The sequence below is a fragment of the Lepisma saccharinum genome, chromosome 17 (genome assembly GCF_977018435.1).
Source record: "Lepisma saccharinum chromosome 17, izLepSacc3.1, whole genome shotgun sequence".
Taxonomy (NCBI): domain Eukaryota; kingdom Metazoa; phylum Arthropoda; class Insecta; order Zygentoma; family Lepismatidae; genus Lepisma; species Lepisma saccharinum.
Genome location: NC_139245.1, coordinates 17267285 through 17283118, shown reverse-complemented (window position 1 = coordinate 17283118; position 15834 = coordinate 17267285). Strand labels below are relative to the sequence as shown.

Sequence of the window (15834 nt, the reverse complement as noted above, 5' to 3'; positions counted from 1 at the left end):
TTTCCCGAACTATTCAAGCACAGCTGACCCCGTAGATCTTTTTATTCATTTATTCCAAGAGAAGCAGACAGAAATTCCAAACAGCATCCGTCGCCTCCGACGGGGGCCCCTCAGTCCCAGCCTGCGTTCATGCAGACAACGCGAAGTTGAACAACGAAATGTCCTCGTAATTTTGAACCCCACGGCGACCCTTAAAATCTATTAAAATTTTCCCCGTAAAAAAAAAAAAAACACCGCATGACGTCTTCCAATTATAAGTAAGTTTCGCTAGCTTTCCAGAGGACTTAGATTATATAAAAAATGAGATACAGCGTCACCAGTGCCTGAGAAATATACGAGAGACAGAGGTAACGAGGTTATTTTTAAACGTACCCTACTTCAGAGTTCTTTGCTGGTTTCTTGATTTTCGTTGCTAGGTCACTCGAGATAAGGGCTTCATTCCATAATACCATACTTTTAAAGTGCTATTGAAGCCCTAGACATTGTGAGGTTACGATAAAATAGCTGCAAAGAAACATATAATAACTAATATAGGCGAAAAGAAACATACACTAACTAATATAGGTGAAAAGAAACATACACTAACTAATATAGGCTAAAAGAAACACACACTAACTAATATAGGTGAAAAGAAACACACACTAACTAATATAGGTGAAAAGAAACATACACTAACTAATATAGGCGAAAAGAAACATACACTAACTAATATAGGTGAAAAGAAACATACACTAATATAGGTTAAAAGAAACATACACTAACTAATATAGGTGAAAAGAAACATACACTAACTAATATAGGTTAAAAGAAACATACACTAACTAATATAGGTGAAAAGAAACATACACTAACTAATATAGGTTAAAAGAAACATACACTAACTAATATAGGTGAAAAGAAACATACACTAACTAATATAGGTGAAAAGAAACATACACTAACTAATATAGGTGAAAAGAAACATACACTAACTAATATAGGTGCAAAGAAACATACACTAACTAATATAGGTGAAAAGAAACATACACTAACTAATATAGGTGAAAAGAAACATACACTAACTAATATAGGCGAAAAGAAACATACACTAACTAATATAGGTGAAAAGAAACATACACTAATATAGGTTAAAAGAAACATACACTAACTAATATAGGTGAAAAGAAACATACACTAACTAATATAGGTTAAAAGAAACATACACTAACTAATATAGGTGCAAAGAAACATACACTAACTAATATAGGTGAAAAGAAACATACACTAACTAATATAGGTTAAAAGAAACATACACTAACTAATATAGGTGAAAAGAAACATACACTAACTAATATAGGTTAAAAGAAACATACACTAACTAATATAGGTGAAAAGAAACATACACTAACTAATATAGGTGCAAAGAAACATACACTAACTAATATAGGTGAAAAGAAACATACACTAACTAATATAGGTGAAAAGAAACATACACTAATATAGGTTAAAAGAAACATACACTAATATAGGTTAAAAGAAACATACACTAACTAATATAGGTTAAAAGAAACATACACTAACTAATATAGGTGAAAAGAAACATACACTAACTAATATAGGTGAAAAGAAACATACACTAACTAATATAGGTGAAAAGAAACACACACTAACTAATATAGGTGCAAAGAAACATACACTAACTAATATAGGTGAAAAGAAACATACACTAACTAATATAGGTGAAAAGAAACATACACTAACTAATATAGGCGAAAAGAAACATACACTAACTAATATAGGTGAAAAGAAACATACACTAATATAGGTTAAAAGAAACATACCCTAACTAATATAGGTGAAAAGAAACATACACTAATATAGGTTAAAAGAAACATACACTAACTAATATAGGTAAAAAGAAACATACACTAACTAATATAGGTTAAAAGAAACATGCACTAACTAATATAGGTGAAAAGAAACATACACTAACTAATATAGGTTAAAAGAAACATACACTAACTAATATAGGTGAAAAGAAACATACACTAACTAATATAGGTGCAAAGAAACATACACTAACTAATATAGGTGAAAAGAAACATACACTAACTAATATAGGTGAAAAGAAACATACACTAATATAGGTTAAAAGAAACATACACTAATATAGGTTAAAAGAAACATACACTAACTAATATAGGCTAAAAGAAACATACACTAACTAATATAGGTGAAAAGAAACATACACTAACTAATATAGGTGAAAAGAAACATACACTAACTAATATAGGTGAAAAGAAACATACACTAACTAATATAGGTGCAAAGAAACATACACTAACTAATATAGGTGAAAAGAAACATACACTAACTAATATAGGTGAAAAGAAACATACACTAACTAATATAGGTGAAAAGAAACATACACTAACTAATATAGGTGCAAAGAAACATACACTCACTAATATAGGTGAAAAGAAACATACACTAACTAATATAGGTGAAAAGAAACATACACTAATATAGGTTAAAAGAAACATACACTAATATAGGTTAAAAGAAACATACACTAACTAATAGAGGTTAAAAGAAACATACACTAACTAATATAGGTGAAAAGAAACATACACTAACTAATATAGGTGCAAAGAAACATACACTCACTAATATAGGTGCAAAGAAACATACACTAACTAATATAGGTGCAAAGAAACATACAATAACTAATATAGGTAAAAAGAAACATACACTAACTAATATAGGTAAAAAGAAACACACTAACTAATATAGGTGAAAAGAAACATACACTAACTAATATAGGTGAAAAGAAACATACACTAACTAATATAGGTGAAAAGAAACATACACTAACTAATATAGGTGAAAAGAAACATACACTAACTAATATAGGTGAAAAGAAACATACACTAACTAATATAGGTGCAAAGAAACATACACTCACTAATATAGGTGAAAAGAAACATACACTAACTAATATAGGTGAAAAGAAACATACACTAATATAGGTTAAAAGAAACATACACTAATATAGGTTAAAAGAAACATACACTAACTAATAGAGGTTAAAAGAAACATACACTAACTAATATAGGTGAAAAGAAACATACACTAACTAATATAGGCGCAAAGAAACATACACTAACTAATATAGGTGCAAAGAAACATACACTCACTAATATAGGTGCAAAGAAACATACACTAACTAATATAGGTGCAAAGAAACATACAATAACTAATATAGGTAAAAAGAAACATACACTAACTAATATAGGTAAAAAGAAACACACTAACTAATATACTACACAACAGAACCGAGAGAAGGAGAAAGGTGGAGAGATTTCAGGAGTTGAAACAATAACTCTTTCCCCACCACTGCAGTCGCCGACTTCCGTGGCGGAGTGGTTATCACAGCGCGTTACGACACCAGGGAGCCCGCGTTCGAATCCTGGTCTGGAAATGGGTGCTATTTGAATCAATTTCATTATAACATCCTTCATTGTCATCTTCGCGATTTGCCAAAGTGGTTGAGAAGCTAAGTAAAATAAACCAAATGGACAAAATGCACAGCAGTCACCATTTCAGCCTGTTGTATATGTATGACCGTCCGACAGAAAATAATGATTGGTTGCATAAAGGCAAGGCGTACTGAATAGCGCACATTATGCAATTCAGTTCCATTATTAACCCAATATTATTAAACGTTTTCGCCGAATCATACTACCTTAGTTCTCTTTGTTACAAACAAATATTCCTTGCACATTACATGTAGAAGGAGAGATTGATCTACATTTACATTGGTCAACAGCTTCTACCTGCTTTCAGGAGCGACAGCTTGTAGGGTAGTGGTTTACATTAAGGATTATCAACCTGATGGTAGTAGGTTAAAACCCCTGCAGTGGCAATTTTCGTAAATATCTCATTGTGTTCAATGTCCACGCCGTGTGAAACGGAATCATTCAGTCTGGAATTAACAATGGGGGGAGGGGAAATATTACATTACAAGATCTCCATTTCAACCAACTGAGAAGTGGAGAAAAATTGGATAAATCTTATAAATATTAAAATTACATTCATGTTTCTAGTGATATAATTAAATTTCTTACGTGGAAGATTTTATCTTGCTCTGTACACTGCCAAAAGGCATTTCGCACCGATCTAATAAATTCTCCAATACATTTCAAAAAGTTATTGAATGTTTTATTTCGATAATTTGATAAATGCATCAATTCTTGACGCCAAGATGATATTTTCTGCAACTACCTCTTCTCTCCTCTCGTCTCCAGTCCCTTCTGTTCTTATCTTCTCCTTCTTCTCTCCAACCCTTCTCCTCTGCTTTTATTTCATATCGCCTTCCCTACTTTTCTCGCATCTTGTCTCCGTTCCACTCTTCTCAACTCCTCTTTATCTCCTCTCCTGTCTTCGATTTACGACTCCACTGCACTCTTCTCCTCTTCTTTTCGTTCTTCTCTTTTTCTCTCTTTTACTCTACTCTCCTCTCCAAACTCCTCTTCTCTCATCTCGTTTCCTCCTCGTATCTTCTCTTGTTCTATTTTCCTCATCTCTCCTCGACTCTTTTTCCTTTCTCCTCATTACTTCTCCTATCCACTTCTGTCCTCTATTTCTTCAATCATTTACTTTTTCTCTTCCCCTTTCTCTATTCTCCTCTCTTTATTCCCTTCCGTTTCCTCTCTTCTCTTTTCTTTGTGTAGACTCATCAGCAATGAAGTACTAGAAAATCGATTTTCTTTCTTCCAGAAAGTATTTCTAATTTGCAACAAATGTAATACTAATTATTTTTTCTAGTTTTATACAATAATACTTAGATTTCTTTCTTTCGCGTATTTCATAAATATATATTCTGCATGTGGCAACACTGAAATTGAGCCTAACTCTACACGCAATCCACCAACGCCTTGTGTAAATTGGGTTGCCTAGTTTAAAATGTTGTTGTCCTCAAACCTTTGAGACACAGTGTACATTGTTTCACCATAACAGATCACAACAATATAAAAGCAACAGAAAAAGTTCATAACCCATACACAATTTTTCATTTTCTGGCGGATTTACAGTGTCGTAGAAAATGCTGCTTTTTTGCTTACATTTATAAGTACACAGCATCTGGAGAAATTTTTGTTGCATATAGGAAGTCTATACGAAATGCCAACAAGACTAAGATCTATAAACTAATAGACGATAACCTTATCTTCACCAACCTTTCCGATAATTATTATCATATTGTCAATGTACTTTAGTTATCAATCAGATATATTGACTGCAAGTTTTACTTTGATATTCTTTCTAACATCTAGTACGTATTATGAGAGTGAAAATTTATTACAGAAATTCGAAGGACCCATAATTTTGCACAAGACTGAGAATCATAAGAACGAAAGAAACAAGTTTCTAAACTGAATCCTTTTTGGGAGTGGAATCACAATAACCGAATCCGGAAGTAGAAGTGAACTGATTGCTCATATGACAACTTCTTCTCTTGCAGACTCCAAAATGCACGTAAATTCCAGACGATCTGCAAAATTCCCTGACAAGCCAAATTCCCTGTTTTCCAGATTTTCCGGACGCATAGCAACCTGCAAATGTAAGTAAAAATAGAACACGAGATATCCAATTACAATCAGCGATAGATTTAAAAGAGTGGTTTTACGATTGCATGGTAGAACTTAATATTCAACTAGTCGATTTTTTGATGACGTAACGGATTGGCCTGAGGTTTAGAATAACCTAGCTCTTACAACTTGTAATGAATTTGGTACGATTATACACTTAAACGTTTACGACTCCTCTTAAAGTGAACTTCAACACAAACGTGACGACATAAAGGCTACAAAAAAAACCAAATCGATAGGTTCTTTGGTGAAGTTTGAGAGTGGCATACGTCGATTCCAAACAGCATATTTTTGTATTGAAAGTTAAGATGATATGTGAGTATTAGGATAGCTGATAGGTCTTCCAGAAACTATAAATTAATTTTATGTTCCCTACGCGTCAACTGGATGACATTTGAGAAGCATACTATAATCACAGATAAAAAAAAATCCAGCAGCAAATCTTTTTTCCACGTGGACGAAAAAAGAATCAGTCAAATCAAATACAGAAATTCCTGATCTTTCCCCCCTCTGCCGGCAAGTGTCAGAAACTCGGTTCCCAATATCTGTGTGCAAGATTCGCTCGATATCTCTCGACCGTGGAAAATCCAACACTCGAAAGCCAACGCACGCCCATGAAAATTTTGTAGCACCGTCATTTACAGCCCAGTTCTTTTTCAATCCATGCTTTATTGAAGCCATCTCTGCCAGCACTGCCGCGTTTTCATACACCTCTAGGGTAATCGCCTTCTCATTCTGGGCCAAGTACCGTTTTTTAGTGCCCCACACCCTTCTCTACAATTCGAAGGACGCGCTACAGGAAGTGAAGCACATTTGTGTGCCCAACCTAAAATAACCCATTAAAGAATATCTTACGCGAACGAAAAAAAACGCAATAAAAGTCTTTGGGTATGTATTCGGTTGCTGTAGAGACCATAATCTTTCCGAGAGAACAAGGGTGTAAAGATTGCTATCTCGCCGCAGCACGGTATAAATCCTGGACAGTGCTCCACCTAAGTTTTCTAACGTGTTCTCTGTACGCATTCAACCGTGTTCCAATAAATGTTACCATCACGGAACACTTACGTCTTGTCTGTAGACGAGTTCGTCCATTCAGACATGTCTCTCTCCGTATCACATTTCAACGCTGAAGAGTGACAGAATATATCGACTGAAAGTTGGAAACGTACGGGATGTGACTGAAAAAAAAATATGTGTGGACCTATTTGTGACCTATTTAATAGGGAAATAAGCCGCCATATTACGGCTACAGTGGAAACAAACGTTCTAAGTACACCAATCACTTAAAACAGTTGAAACAGGAATAATAAAGATAAAATAGGTGATAAAATATGGAACGGGTTTGGAAAGAAACAAGAAGAAATTCGGAAAACAATGGGAAAATGTACATCCAAAGTGATATATTAGCACAACACTAGAGAAAGGTGCCCTAATAGACGAAAGTAACTAGTAGAAGAGGGAGATAAGTAATATGAATAGGAAATAGGCACTAAGCGGGAGACCCGCACTAAAATTAAGAAACAAACACTAACAACAAAATACAGCTCTTATAACACTAACACAACATGTAAGAACTTTTATAAAAACTCTGCACAAGGACAAAACTGAATGATTGCAGTTTCTATCGATATTTCTAGATATTCTTCGTCTCTTTTCTACCTGTCTAGGTTAATCGCGATAATAAAACGTCCAACTTTTACCCAGGATTCGAACCCAAAACCATTATCTTTGTGTTCCGCCACGAAAGTCGGCTGTAAAACTATTATAACTAGAAACACACACGCACCGTGCATTACAACGCCATGGTTTCAGAGTTAGAATCCCGGCCTGGTCACGGCTGTTCTTTGTGATTGTCCCCTCATCAATTTCATCATATCATTACTCATCTTTGCGATTAACAAAAAGTGGCAGAAAAGCCATGCTACATAACAAACGTCAAATCAAACCATAGATATGTAGATAGATACACACACACGGGCACTATTTTACACTACAGGAATCGTGGTTTTGACTCCTTCTGGTCCACTTTCTGATATTATTTTTGACATTATGTACAGTATATCTATAGCAATATACTGTGTACAAAGTTATCAAAAAGAGTACCACAAAAATTCTACGAACATAATTCCTAAAATGATAAAAGAAGAACGTGAATAACTTTATAGGAACACACACATACGTATCTTTTGCGTGCAAGATGCCGACTGAACGGACTAAAAGTTAAAATTCAACACATCATTTGCGTAAAAGTAAGCTGCAATAATTTTACAGATAACTTCTTACGCCATGGAGGCAGAATATCTGAACACCGTTCACAGGTGTGGAACTGAAAAAATGGTCCTTTCCCAATCGACAGGAAAACGTTATCAATACTGCGCTAGCCTGAAGCTGCTCTACTTGCATTTCAAATTGGTGACCTAGACAGTCCAAATGTATTCAAGAGTCTTCTCCAATGATTCCATTTATCTAACGGCACCATGACTCAACAGAGTTCGCTGCACGATGAACTTTCTTGTAACAGTTCCAAATCTGTTCCGGAATCGTCTTCCGTTTCCAACATTCAAAGTAATTTGTAAGTCTTAAGTGAAATTTTACATTGAGGAATATAAACCATCGCCCACTGCATATTCATGTATAATTGGCGTCAAAATTGGTTGTATTTTAGCACCTTTCTCGTTTAGTGTAAGATACTTATGGGCATGTTCATCTTACTATTGTGACTACCAGAAATAGTTACTAAATCGTAAAAATTACCAACTGAATAGCATAAAAAGTGAATAAATTCGACATACCAGACGAATATCGTATGCAATTTATTCAAGATAACAATTTACGTTATCTTCGTCTGAATAACGTTTATTCTACTGTGGCAAAGGCTATTACCGCATTCTGAAGCTCTGATATAACCAACTAGCTTGGACCTGAATAACACATCCATATAACACCGGTATGCTCATACAGGACATTAGCCTGGGATTTTTGTTTTCACAGTAAGCTCTACAAACCAAACCATTTAGAACATGTACACTTACAATTACAAGTATGAACGTAGCTGAGACATGACGAAAACAAGGCATATGTAGCCAGAATAAATGCGTTTTTAATTGTATGCTGAAATAAAATCGAGAATGGGCCTATACCTAAGTAGTTTAAATAGGGGCCGGAACAGCAGAACTGGGAATCGAACTCAGATCCCCTGCTTGCTTGCTTGATTGATTTGGTTTATTTTACTTCGCCTTTATGGCACTTTTGCCCTCCTCCGTGGCCGAGCGGTCTAAGGCGCTGTGCTTTGGGCTTCGACTGCGGGTCGGCATGGGTTCGAGTCCGCCTGGGTTCAGTCTCTGGGTTCTCGGCCTGTATATAGGACCGGTGGCAACCCACCATCGTGAGGAAATTGGGGAGCTACGAGTGAGTAGCGTAACTCGGTCATAAAAAAATGTCCTACAACGGCTGTGGGTTCGCCGTGCTGACCCCATGTCACCCCATTACACGGTTGAATAACTCCACACCTCTAGGTAGGATTGTGGGAGGGAGACTGGCAGTCGGGAGATAGCCCCTTCGAGGGCTGTAGAGACACGGGTTATTTTTATGGCACCTTTAGCTAATCGCGAAGATGATGAATTGTGATAAGATGAAATGGAGTAAGGGACAATCACAAATACATGTGGACATGTGAAGCAGATAAGAGAAATGATATTTGTTTTCGTTTCATGTTATTGCAGGGTGGAGTCCGAAAAAACAACATACCAAAATACTCCAGCAAACTTTCGAGAAGGTCGTAGAATTGATTTCAGCGAGTTATCGAAGTTTGAACTTGAAGTTTGAAAATGAAGTTTAAACTATCCAACCGTTCCACGAGATGTGGAAACCAATAGGAGAAGAGAGACTACATTTGATGTCGCAGAGCAGCGGATTAAACGTCGCTTAGTGGCCGGGATTTCTCCGAAAATAAAGATGAATTTAATAGGTTTACTTCTTCACGAGGATGTATTTTTCGTAAGGAAAGCTAAGACGATAAGAAAGAAAAATGAAGGGAGCGAAAGAGCCTGGTGAGCAGGGAGAATCCCCTCCTATTCAGCCGTCTCCAAGCAGCTTTCAACCTTTTAATACACTTGCATATTTAATCTAGTCCTCACAAGAGAGGGAACATCCAAACCTCATTTCAAGTCCTGTCTCCAGTACGGATACAAGAAAGTGTAGGAGGACGGGAGAGAGAGATAGCGAGAGGGAAAGTGAGGGAGAGAGAGAGATATAGATGAAAGTACTTCACTAAGAAAATCTACATCCAGTGAAAATCTCAGGAGAAAATCTTCAAAGGAGATGAGGGAAGGGGACTGTGTGCTCAACAGAAACAGACAGTGTTTCATGCAGTAATTAATCGAGAATAATCTAAACGATATGCAAATACAGGGTGTCCCAAATATAAATTATACAAGGTTGGGTATACTTTTATTTGGGACACCCTGTATAACTCCAAATCAATGAATTGTAGCTTCGTAGATCGTTCACCAAAAATTATATTTAAAATGCAAAGGTTTCTAAAACTTCAATTTCTTCGAAGAAATTATCTAAAAAGGAAATGCGTTCTTAAGTGTAGAGGAAAGGTGCCTACTATGAGACAGATGTTTAAATGAATATGTAGGCGATAAAGTAGAAAACAAATGTACTTTTCCAATGCCGGCACTGTACATCATTCTTACACTTTAGAATGAATTAATTATTATTGCATTAGCCTAAAGCACTACGATGTAATTTCGAAGAAAATCAAGAAAGGTCATTTTTATGAAAGTAGAAAAGTGAGTCACAATGTGAGACAGGCTAAAACGTTTCTAGTGCTCACTAATACTGTGTGATAAATGAATGAATTTTCTTTAGTCTCTTTTTGTACTTTTTACGCTTCAATTTGTAGTACTCAGGGCACAAAAATATGTTCTTTCACACCACAGTCTTCATAAGCACAGCAGTCCACTCAGTGCAAAAGCTACAAGAAATCGACGTATTTAAAAAACACACTCTAACCACGCCGGACAGCTGCAAACTTACTTCTTTGTTATCACCGTAGGCTGAGGAAATGGTTCACATAGTCTCCGGTAGAGTCCAGCACTTATCTTGGCCAGAATCTAGGTGTCCCATAATAGAGAACTATCGCATATTACACGCCTTTCCTCTATTATCTGTCCTGCGATGAATAAATTCCTGATACATGGGGTGGAAATAAGAAATTCCAAAAGAGGTTATGGTTAGCGGTACCTCACAACACGAAGAGTGAATTCAAGATATTTTACAGTAGGGAAATCCCACCTTCAACTCACATTTCGAAAACAACAGGGATATTTTAAACTGATCACTTCAAGATCTAAATTACATAATCTACTTACAGCTTAGAGATGGAACCATCCTTCAGTTTGGTAATGTTCTTACCTGAAAAATAAAAAAAAATATATATGTACTTCAATTATACGTGGAAGAACAATCATAGCGAACATACAAATTTAGTTATAATTCATTCACAGTTTCGTTAAAACAAAATTCCCTTAATTTCCAAATCAAATGAGCAGGGCAATTAGCGTACAGGAACATGTCTTGAAGAAGGTAGCTATAATTTAGCTGAACACTCACATTTAGAATCCCACTTAACCACGTTTTAGAAAATGCACTTCACATGTACGGTAATGTGAAGGGAACCAGCAGTATTGACTATCAGATAGGAGGGAGTAAGCATCAGAGCGGGGTGAGCTTCCTTTTGTAAAAACTTGTACAATTATAGTGTTTAATTATACTAAAATTTAGTCATATATTATATATTACTCCCCAAAAATTTGCAACAAAAAAATGGCGAACACCAATAACAATTTACTCTAGTAGAGTTCAAAACGTGAGTTCTTTTCCCATGCTATTCCATATAAAATTTCTATTCTAGCCACTGGAAATAATACTAATTATATCAAACTGACGTACAGTTTGTTAACAAAAACAAATTCCCGACAAAAGAGTAAAATTCCTTGATATGGAATTACCACAGTAAACGAACTGCTTGAATAAACTAGAAAACAAGATCAAACAGTTACAATTTGCACATGTACCACAACAGAGGCAGCTATAATAATAATATACACCAGTGGAGATTTCCTAAGGCAAGTTCGGAATGCACAACAATTCAAACATGTTACAACGGATTTACTTAATTAGAATTCAAGAGACAATTATTCATATATATGTTACGCATACATGAAAAACGCTCCGCATAAAAATTAAACTTAACAAGCTAGTCGTCCGAGTGCGTCCAGGGATTTTTCTGGCGACAAAAACGACCTTGTTTTGACAGGCGAAGATAAACCAATCAGACACCGGCGAGCTAATGAAGATGAAATAACACAATCAGTTACCATGACAACGACGAGATAGGGCTTCCCGCACATTTTCGCTAAACAACCTCCTACACTTTTCCACGGATTCAAAGTATTTTTTAAATATACGTCAAGATCACTCCGTAATACTTTAATTTACTTAATAATAAATACGTGTTTAAATCCTTGTTTTTACACACCTTTTACAAATTATTCAGGTCTACTGAACTCTGCTGAAAAAAGAAATGTTGTCTATTCTTTTTTTCTACTACTACATTGTTAATCGCAGTTTAAAAGCAGTGCGCGCAAGTTTATGCTCTAATGGAATTTTCATGGTTTACGGCAAATCATTTGCAACAGTGTATATGAAACCACAAAGAACCGAAGTAAATCAAACCAACAATTCATATGACATTGAAATAAGTGAAGCTTTCCTGGACACGAACGATGAACACATATCTTTCTGGCTATTAACCAGGTGAGTTTTGGAAAGGTTTCCGAGCTATTGAGTGCTAAAGTCACTCTCATGCTGAAGGTAGAAGCGAGTTCTGGAAAGGTTTCCGATTTCGAGAGGTAACATCACTTTCATCTTGAGGGTAGAAGCGAGTTCTGGATAGATATCCGAGTCTTCGAGTGTCACTCTCATCTTGAGGTAGTAAGTCACTTCTACCCTGAAGTTGAGAGTGACGTTAGCTCTCGAAAGATCGGAAATCTTTTCAGAACTCACCTGGTTGATCCGAGATAATCTTTTAAGATATGACACTGTTGTGATAACTCGCATCACAGCCGCCTCGGGGTAGTTAAGTGGTAGGCTCATAATCTTGCCACCATATTCGAGTCGTGACCTGGGCTTTGTTGTTCCTCTACGATTATCTCCTCATCGACTTCACCTATTCACCTCATTCTCGAGATTAGTCAAAAGTGGAAGAAAAATAAGTCAGAACAATTTTTTGTCGCATTTTCTTGAACAACACTTACATGTGATAAGTACAAGCGAATTTGCAAGAGGTATATTTGAGCTGAGGCAAGCTTCTGGATCTCGGGGAAGCCTAAATGATCGGACATCGTGTACGAGTCACCATTGTTTATATATGTGGAAATACATTTCTGAGATCAAAGGCGCTGATAACGCATGGAAAGCTACTGGCCATCAAAGTACCTGAGTGGTAGTCGTTCTGGGTGGTTGATGTACGACCTGTAAAATCTGTGGACACCAGATTATTTGTATAAGCTTTAATTTCATACCAAACGAAAAAAACGTGCCTATCGAAAGACCACATGTTAAGGTTTTTCATTTCAGTAATTGGTTTAAACAAAAAAAATGTTTCATTCAAAATATATTATACTGAAAAGAGTAAAATGTAGCATGGGTGACAAGGCAGAGTGGCTCGTAAATGACCAGTCTGCTCAAGGAACAAACACCTTGTTCGGCGAGCACTGCTAGGATTGTTCCAGCAGGTGGCATCCGACCTGGATGCTGGATGTTCCCGAGCGCTCATCAGAACGCAGGAGGTATCCGAGGCACGTTCAAAAGGAGACAAATCTCTCAGATTGCGAGGCAACGCATCACAATCCAGAGGCGACCTTCTGGCTTGTTTCCTCGCCATCCTTTCGTCGCAGCCTCCGCGATGAAAGAGGAGATCCATCAAAAAAAACTCCCAAAGGCTTAAATGGCGGACCCTCCCATCCCAGTCCTTGTTTCCGCAAAAAAAAAAAAGAAATAAATAAAAAAAAGGAATCTCGGCTATAGCGGCAATTAAGACTTCTTTTGAAACAGCTCTTTTCCCTGCTAACGATCATTTCGTGTGGCTTCGCCAGGCTTTGATGAAGCATTCAGGGCGGCGCTTTCATTCGCTGACAACGCAATTAGAGGGAATTTCCTCCCTCCGGGTTATCGCTACAGGGGATTCTTTACGCAAGACACGCAGTTTTTTCCTTTGCAAAAATCTACCGCCCTCCGGAAAAGTGGCCCTCAATGTGGGCCACCATGAAATTACATTATTAATGCAGCTTCGACAATGAGCAGTATAATCCTCTCTTATCAAACCTCTACCGGTACGTTGAAGTTTTATTTTTAATTGCATGTAACAGTTATTAAATACGTATTAAGTATGTTATAGCAAAGAGTAAAATCCCTATCACAGGATGATCCAAAAGCTAGGTGGACAAGAATTATGATAATCAGTTTAAGAGATGGAAAGGCACGCACTCTTCAGAAATATGAGGGCGCGCAATGTCATGCTGTAACAAGGCATCAGCCGATTTGGGATACTATTTCAGAAGAGATTTATTCATTCATAGTAACTTAAAGAAGCTCTCTTACAGTATACTTTACAGTACAATGCAAACAGAAAAATCAGGAAGACACAATATGTATAATTTTCAGAGAAGTCAGTCACTTGTAAAGCAGAGTTCCAGTCTGTAACTAAGCTGTAAAAAAGGCCCATTTACTCATATTCAACACGCTCAACCTCAACTGCATAAAGCAGGATCTACCATACAGAGGCACAGTGAAAGCAAGCTGTTATCAGAGTCCATTATTCTAGGAAATTAGTTACGAATTCAAAACCAGAAACTTAGATCTTTTCCTTTTTATTTTAACAGTGCAAAGTACTTTTATAGAATTGTAACAATCAAAAAGTAAATAAATTCCCTTTCTTAATATATCCTTAATCACACAACTGTATGATATGCAACTTAAATTTATATTCTACAACTTAAATTGACAAGTAATTAGGGGTCAATGCGTGTATAGTGAATGCGGCCATACGACCGAGAATTCTAAGAATTGGTTCCTCAATACCCAAACTAATATTAATTTAATTAGAAGTTAGAATAACAAAAACCTAATATAGGGTAAATAAATGAACAAATAAACTATAGAATTTTAAAGGAACCACACTACGTAAATTCCCCATCATATCGCCACACTTACCATACACGTTTACAGTCAGAGCTACACCGCTCTTTCCCCAGTGACCGTTGCCTCAAGACAAACGTTCTCGTTTTTCTCCTGGCGGCTCTGAGCATAACAGCCAATCAAATCCAGGCATGACATCAGTTGCAGTGTTACCAGCACATTTGTGGGCAGAGGGTTATAAGTCGTGAACAGAATGATGTCATCAATATTTTCGATTGAGAAAGGTTTGTAAAATTCTAGCACACAATGGAAACAAGCCTTTGTTTTCAAGATGTTCAGGGTTCGATTCCCGATGAAGGCACATTAAACTAAAAGAACAAACGAGATTTTACCCTGCCACAAAACATTGGTCAAAAGTCTGAACATTCCAGAACTAAAATCTAACTTAAGTCTAACTTAAGTTTGAGTTTTCGTTTTAAGTCCACTTTATGCATAGATGGGCTAGTCGAGACTAGATCTACAGTTTAAAGTGGGATCCGAACCACTATGTGCCTCCATCGGTTATCGAATTCGGGGCCTCTTGATTGCAAGGCGACGACGTTACCATTAAACTATCGGGAAAGCCTTATACGAACTGTGACTGTCAGGCGTAAGAATAAGACAGACCGAAGAAAAATAAATCTAGCTCCTGCACCTACAGTGGTAGTGTTTCCATGACTCTGCGACTTGAGGGAAGAAAGGATACCATTACACGCAGCTTCATATTTTAAGCTAGGCATAAGTGTTATCCTACAGAGTATGCACGAATCAACTTTCCCGAGAGTCCAATTGCCTAACGTTCCAGGGGAACTCACGTTCAGTCTAGCAAACATGAGACTTCAGCTCTTTTCTACCACAGTGCCGTATGGTCGGAAATCGAAAAATTTTCGCATTCTTACACTTCTGAAATTGGGGAACTCCTTCGGAACAGACACGATATTTCCCCCGTTCCCCTGTACAC

General features: G+C 36.7%; 1 protein-coding gene across 3 annotated transcripts in view; it reads right to left on the bottom strand.

The window, feature by feature from the left end:
• The window catches only part of LOC146001554 (pseudouridylate synthase RPUSD2-like), a 1108196-nt gene that overhangs the window by 287289 nt on the left and 805073 nt on the right, over window positions 1-15834 (bottom strand). The window lies entirely within an intron of this gene.